This window comes from Pteropus vampyrus, unplaced genomic scaffold (genome assembly GCF_000151845.1).
Source record: "Pteropus vampyrus isolate Shadow unplaced genomic scaffold, Pvam_2.0 Scaffold380, whole genome shotgun sequence".
Taxonomy (NCBI): Eukaryota; Metazoa; Chordata; class Mammalia; order Chiroptera; family Pteropodidae; genus Pteropus; species Pteropus vampyrus.
In genome coordinates this window covers 92865-100562 of record NW_011889161.1, presented here as the reverse complement: position 1 = coordinate 100562, position 7698 = coordinate 92865, and positions in this window count along the sequence as shown.

Below are 7698 nucleotides of genomic sequence, written 5' to 3'. Positions count from 1 at the left end.
CCCTGGGACTGCAGGGCCGGGTGGGGCTGACTGGTTCCCTTAATCACCCGGCAGGGTGGGGGTCAGGTGGGCCGGACCTCTGGGGAAGGCCCTGGTGACGGGGAAGAGGAGCCTCTTCCTTCCCACTCCGTAACAGTTTTATCACAAGCCATGGGGCAAAAGAACATGCCGTTAGCTGGTCCTCATAATGACAAGTCACGAGCGAGACAGCTTTGTCGTGCCATGGTTTCAGTGTGCTCGAGTTCGTGTCACACTTAAAAATCATTCAAAACCAAAACGATCGTATGAGTGGTCAAATATGTTTTTAAACTTTTGTTTAAAAAAAGTTTTTTTATCCTTGGTCAAAATATTTTTCTAATAACTTTTATTTCAGCTTTAAAGATGGGTCTTATAGTCAAACAGGCCATGTAAGCCAATGACGTTAAGATAGCGAGATGGTCTAGGGCAAAATGGCACATCTGTCCTGCAGGCGCGTGCAGGGGCTCGTCTCGGGCGCACAGGTGTGTCTGCCGTCTCTCCTGAGGCACCGGGGCATGGCCTGTAAATGCGCCTCCTGCCTGTGGACTTGGGTCCAGAAGTGACTGAGTCTGGGATCCCGTCTGTCCGTCGAAACTGCCCCGACCTCCTCAGTTTCAGGGATAACTTCAGTAGCTTTACTGTGGCTTATTTTTAATGCCTAAATTTTGGCTACAAAAGAGGAAAAACGATTTTTTAAAAATTCGCATTACATATGTATACACACAAGAATATGTCACATAAAGAAATGTATTTAGAATACCAGTTTTCTACGTGGTGCATGTTATTTTCTTAAGTAAAATTGCCAAGGGGACTTGGCAGTCCAGAAAAGGAAGTAATTCAAAGCTGACGATCTTAGAGTATTTTTTAGGATTTGGTATCACACTTTACAACATATGGCCCTCTCTAACTTTCGCTAAATTGAAAGCACAAAGGAGAATGTGAAGCCGCCGTCAGTGCTGAAAGAAAGTGAAACTGAGCCCCTCCTTTGGTTTTTGTGTTTTCTCGGGGTTCGCCTGACTGCCAGTAAGGGCTGTCTGTCTACAGCCCGCCAGTTTGCGTTAGTGTCCGCAGGGTTTGTCAGCACTCGTCAAAGCCAAGTTCAATAAAAGAACCCTCTTTTGCCCTCAGGTTTGTATGGAATGTTGAAAATGCACCTCTTCGGGAGGTGACAGTGCCGCGGCGGCCGGAAGGTGTTGGCATCAGGCTTTGCAAACACTGTCAGGGCACCTGTCCGGTCGGGCGAGGGGATGCTGGGCCCGCCGGCCCTGCTCGCTGCCAGGCCTGAAGCATGCCGGGCCTCGGCCTGCGAGGACCAGGGAGAGGGGCGCGGCCCTGGGTGGACCCCCAGCTCATCCCGGGGACGTGGCCTCCCGCAGGTGTCGAGGGCACAGTGAAACAACTAAACCGCAGTAAGGCCCGCCCCCAGCGTCCGCTTGCCCTGACCCGCGCCCCCCAGCGGGCCGCGCTCCGTCACGTGGCCGCGCCCTCGCTCCTCCCACCCTCGCGGATGCAGCCCAGCGCCCCCGAGGTTCCGGCCCCACAACCCTCTCCTGAGACAGCAGGCGTCAGGGAGCAAACCTGTCCTGAAGGTTTGGGGGTGAGGGTGGGGCTATGTCACCCCCGCTCCACAACACAAGCTCGCACTCCAAACAGCGTCCTTCGGAGTGATGGTGATGGACTTCTCGCCGTGTCCACGCCTCCAGCTCTGAGCCTTCGGCCGTCAGCTACACCTCAAGGACCCGTGCCACCTCGTCTCAGGTGCACAGGCTTTGGCTCCCTCCGGTCCCCATGGCGCTCAGCTGTCCCCACTGTTCACACACGCTCACGTGGTGCTCACATAGCCTTGCGCTCCTGAGAAGACAGGTTGCCAAGTGGCCATTTCTCCCTCCGTCACTGACCATGTGTCCTGCACACCAGCAAATGCTCGCTGGGCACCCACAGTGCGGTTCCACGTGCTGCAGACACTGCCGTCAGCAGACGAGATCGGTGCCCTCCTGGAGCTGACCGGGTGGGGCGACAAGCAGGTAGAGTGCTCGGCAGCAGGGGGCGGGAGCTCCGGATGGGGTAATAAACCAGGGAAAGGACAGGGGCGCACTGGGCTCGGTGCTGTCCCGTAAGTGAGCGGCAGTTTTGTGCAGATCGCCACCAGACTTTACAGACGTGCCCTTTTAAGTTTCTACGGAACTTAAACCACAAAGAAGCATAAGGACGATCCAGAAGCAGTTGCTAGTTTTATTAGGTGTCGGAAAGAACATTAAATTGAAACCACATTTTAATTTCGATGTTTTTTTCTAAGTTTAACTGAGCCTGATGGCAAGGACTGTTTGTTTACAAGAGACAACATCTGAATAGAGACCTGAAGGAGGTGGGAAAGTGAGCCACGTGGGTTTCCGAGGACGCCCGGCACAGGCCCTGGGCAGGTAGGTGTTTGGGGAACCGGAAGAGCAGCGAGGAGAGCCGGGACTGCCAGGTGACAGCGCGGGGTGGCAGCGGAGCGTCCGTCAGAGACATCCCATAGGCCGTCAGAATCAGCACAGACTGCTCTCAGGGGCTCAGGGTTGCAAAGGGGCTCACGACAAACGAAGCGCGAGTTCAGCACCGCACAGAAGCTCGGGAAACAGTGGGGCGGGGGCCGTGGCATTGCGGCCGCCGCGCCCGCGCCCACAGCCCTGCCCTGCACAGCGCGGCCTCAGTGGGCTGGCAGCTGAGGGCAGTTGGTCCCCAGCTCCCTGGGCTGGAAGAGCCATGCCGTGCGGATCCAGCAGCAAGGGGACCGTTTGCTGTCACACTTCCTCCACTGCAGAGGGAGCACAGGGAGGGCCCGGGGCTGGCGAAGGGCCAGCATGGGTGCCAGGGAGGTCACCCCTTCCAAAACTTAGATGCGGGGACTCTGCGACTCAGCGCAGGCGCGTCTCCAGCCCCTGCGAGGTGCAGGAACTTCTCCCGGGGCCTCCGTCTGCTCCGCCAGGCTCTGCGGTTTTCCGACGTCCCCTCAGCTTCCCAGAAGGGAGTTCACGCGTCCCTGTGCACAGACGAGGAACCGAGGCCGGGAGGAGCACAGGTCCCGGGACCTCCACCCTCGGTGCCTCTGTCCCCATGGACTGGCCCTCGGCAAGTACCACCTGCATCGAATTGGCCAGAAAAACCACACACCAAAGGGCTTTCCTCGCTGGACCTCCTTGAGGTCCAAGCCAGACACACTCCTGCCAGGCCCCTCAGCCTCAGCCCTCATTCCGTACCCCAGACACCCACAGACTGTCACCTCACATGGACGGGTGTCCACCTTTGCCGGGCGTCCGGTTTGTATATTCTTCTCTACTGGACCTGCTCAGGGTGAAGCATGGACAACACGACACTTCGTCCCCGACACTGCAGCCTGCCACCGCCAGGGAGCAGCGTTCTCCATAAGCACAGCGGCGCGGCCACCAGGTCCGACGCCCCCTCCAAGTTCCAGTTCGGGTTTCTCCCAGGCATCCCCAGATGCACTGACCTAGCCGGGAGGTGACCGGGGGGTGCACGTTTCGTTTGCTCGTCCCGTCTAAAGTTTCTCATGTAGAACCTCCCTCGTTTTTTCTCACGACGTTGGCTTTTGAAGAGTGTGTCTCCCCCTGACCCTGTAGCTTACAGGTGGCTGGGATGGCCCTGGGGCCGGTCCAGCAGGGGTCGTGACCTTTCCACTTGGTTGCCGGGACCCCTGCGGGACGCCCTGGCATTCTGACTGCCCCCTCCCACCCCACTGTGCTGAGCCAGGCCAGGCCTCAGAGGCGGGCTGGTTGCCATGGTAGCTCCAACTCCAGCCGCCTCAGGAAGCAGGGACAGCGAGGGCCTTTATTTTCAACCCCAGGAAGGGACAGTTCCCCCGGCCCAGCCTCAGGACTGGTACCCCGTAGCGCAGGCTGGTTTTCCTTGAGATCTGGGTCCACCACATGGGGCGGCCCTGTCCTGTGTCCCTAGAGAAATGACCCAAGGAGGCCGCTTCCTGCCTGGCCAGGAGCTGAGCCAGGCCCTGTGGGAACATGGCACTCGACAGGTTTCATGTCCCGGAGGCCCTGCCTCTGGTGTCACACAGATCACCACCTCACTGTCATCTCGGCTGTGGACCTGCCAAGGCCCTCGCAGGTCAATGAACTCGGGGGTCGGCAGGCAGGCCGGCAGCAGACGCGTTGCCAGCTTGTACAGCAGGTGGACAGAACCTGGACCACACTTTATTTTACCAACGCCCCAATTAACTATCTTTTCCATGAATGAAACACAAGCCAAGTCAAAGTTTTGCTTAAAAACACAACATGAATGCAAGACGATGACTGGGCGTCGGTCTGTGTTCTGAGCCCGCACTCTCTGCGGGAACCAGGTCCGCACGCTGCGGTCTGAATGTCACGTGGTGACCCGCCGGGATATGGCGAGGTGACAGAGCGCCCAGCTGCCCCCTGAGCCCCCGGCTGCAGCACCCGACGTCCAGATCCAGAGAAACCCCCCGTTCCTAGCACCCTCACGCTCGCTCTGGAGAAACGCTCTGGGGTGCTGTCTCCCTGGGCGCATTTGCCGGGCACAGGCATGAAAGGGGGCATCCCACACGAGAGGCACCTGGGAAGTCGCGAGTGCTGTCCCGCAGAAGTGTGACCCAAGCCATGGATCTGAGTCACAGTGGCCACTTTGAATCAATTGTCCTGTAGCCACATTAAAAAGGAAAAAGAAACAGGTGAAATCAAGTTTAATAATACATTTCATTTACCCCGAATACGCAACACATTACCATTTCTACATGTAATCTAAAAAATTATGAGTGAACCATTCTGCAGCCTTTTTTATAGTGAGTCTGTGAAACCCAGTGCGTAAGTGGACGACACTGGTCACTCAGAACCCACCCCAGCCCAGCACTCCGATGGCACGTGTGACTTGGCTGCACTATTGCCCATGGCAGGTCTGCATCCAAAACAGAGGGGAAGTTTGCCCAGAGGACCTGGAGGGGCCACTCACGGCCAAGCACACAGAGGCAGGGGCAGGTCAGGGAGGGCTGTTTGGACTCTGTCCTGGAGTCATTTCAAGGACCCTTGAAGGAAGAGCTTCAGGCGGGCCAAGCTGAGGTGGGAGGGGGCCCGGCAGCAGGCAAAGGAGGGGCCGGGTGCAGGAGAGGTCCGAGCTCCGCCGGCTGGGGAGGAGGCAGGAAGGTTTCTGGTTGACTCGAGGACACGGGCAGCTCTGGGTGAGTCACCGGTGAGTGACCGCCTCTCTCTGCCCGCTTCCTGGTCTGTGCCATCTTCCAGGGTGTGCCATCCTCCCAAAAAGAGCTGGCAGCCTCGTCCTCACGCCACTTTGGAACGGACTGGCCTCCAGCTGCCCAGCCTGGTGGAGGGACAGGACGATGGACTCCCTGCGGGGCTTTGGGAAGTGACAGCTGAGGGCTTCCAGTGGGGGCTGCCTCGAGGGCCAGCCTATGGGGGTCGGTCACCCTGCAGTGCCCTCTGACCTTCCCCTGAAACGTCCACGAGGAATGAGGTGTCTCCAAGGGCCATGAGGACTGGGGCTTCGGGGCAGGGCTGGCCCTTGCTCTGGGTCCTGACAGTGGGGGCCAGAGGAGGCATGAGGCTCTCATTAGTTCCAGAGCTGCCACAGGGAAGACCATGTACCCCCCTTGTGGGTGGCGATGGTGTACTTCTCTTTCAGGAAGCTGGTCACCTGGGTCCCCGAGTGAAGCCAGCAGGAGCCAGGCGCCCGCGTGTTTGGCGGAGGGCTCTGATGCTCCTTTTGTGCTGGGGGTCACAGCCTTTCTGAACTCCATCTAAAAATGGCTGCAGTTCTTCCTGGCATTAGTCACTGCCTGCTGACTGTGGCTCTGGTCTCTCGATTTTTAAATCCTGTCATTATTTCTCAGCTTAGGGTTTTAAGAATAAAAAAATGTTGAAAATGTACCCCACTGGCTGCTCCTGGATTCAAGCCCTGCTTTATAGGCACCTCCCACCATGTGCCATCGATTGGCACCACAGCTCTCAATGTCCCGGCACATGTCACACTGACCTCAGCAACTAAAAAGGCCGCAGGTCCTGACACTGTTCTTCCGACCCAACTGACGTCCTGTTAGTGAAGAGAGACTTCGCCGTTTCTCCCCAGCACACTGAAGGGACCGCTCAGGTCCCATCGGGCGTCGCCGTCGGAAACGTGACTTTATGAAACAGTGATTGGCTCGAGGTAAAGGTCAGAGTAAATCAAAGTATAATCTGTCGATTTGCATGGCGTTCGAACTCTGGGAGAATTATGACAAAGCCACATGAAAACACCCGTGCTTGTGTTAGCCCGCTCAGGCGGCCGTGAAAAATATCCCGGACAGGGTGGCCCAACCCACAGACACTTACTTCCCAGCCCTAGAGCCAGAAGCCCGAGCTCCAGGGGCCCGCATGGCGGGGTTCTGGCGGAGCCTCCGCCTGGCTCACAGGCGGCTGTCTTCAGTACAGGTCCTCGCTCTGGTGTCCCCTCTTCTAAGGACACTGACCCCATCGGATGAGCCCCCCCCACACACACCCTCTTCCCTGGTCCAAACACAGCCACACCGGGGGGCAGAGCTTCGACATGGGAGTTTGGGGGAAGGGGACACAATCCGGCCCACAGCAGCGGTTTGATGTAAAACCCACCTAGGTTTGGGGTTAGGTCATCACTGGCACGTTGCACCCACTTGAATGAATGCCAGTTTTTTTTCATGTGGGATCACCCTGGACTTTGGGGGGCGAGAAGCCTGTCTCACCCCAAACACAAGCCACTAGAGCTCCCTGCCCCTTGGATGATCAAAAGTGGGCACAGACCCGAGCGCCCCGAGCCGGGGTCCACCAGCAGAGCCCCGCTGTCTGTGCGAGGTCACCGGGGCCCGGCGTGGGGACCACGTGGGCGGGAGAGCGTTTCGGCCGTTTTTCTAGGACGCATCTAGAAAGCAATCTCTTTATGTTTGTCCCGTTCGGGGATCATGGCGCTTCTTCAGCGGGCGGGTAGCTGTCCTTCAGGACAGTCTCAGCTTCCATCTTCAATGCCGTTTCCACCGTAGACCCAACTCCGGTGTCCCCAGCAGCCCCGGGTGTCTGCGCGCACGCATGCGGCATTACCGCCCCGGGCCAAGGGTCCGGCAGTGCGGTTTTGGGGTTACGTGGCAGCACGTTTCTGAGAGTTTGGGTGAACTGCATGTGTATCCGTGTGCGCCAAGGAACCGCCCACCAGCTCTGAGTGAGGACTACGCAGAAAAATACGTCTGAAACGAGCGGCTGGGTGGCAGGTGTGACGAGAGAGGGGACACGGGACGAGCGCGCTGGGAGACATGTTAACAGGACATTGCTGACCACAGGGCAGAGAGAAAACAGGAAGGAGCGTCCACGACACGTGGGACATGGTGGAGGCCCCGTGTCCGTGTCCGAGGAGAGGGGACGCGGGTGGCGGGCGGAGCCGGTTCCCAGCTCCGCGAGGCCCCCTGTCCGTCCGTCCTTCCGTCCGCCATGCGCTGTTCTTCCTCTCGTGTGGGAACGGGGGGCGGTTGCTCTGTTCGAGCCCCAGAGGGAATCTCTGACTGGTGCTTAGAGGCCACATCGTTCAAAAGATATGTCCGTGGACATTTGAGGCTGGCGCCCCTTGCGCATTCCTGCTCCACGCACAGAAAGCGAGCGGACGGGGACGGGGCCGCTGGGCTCCGGAGGGACCCTGAAC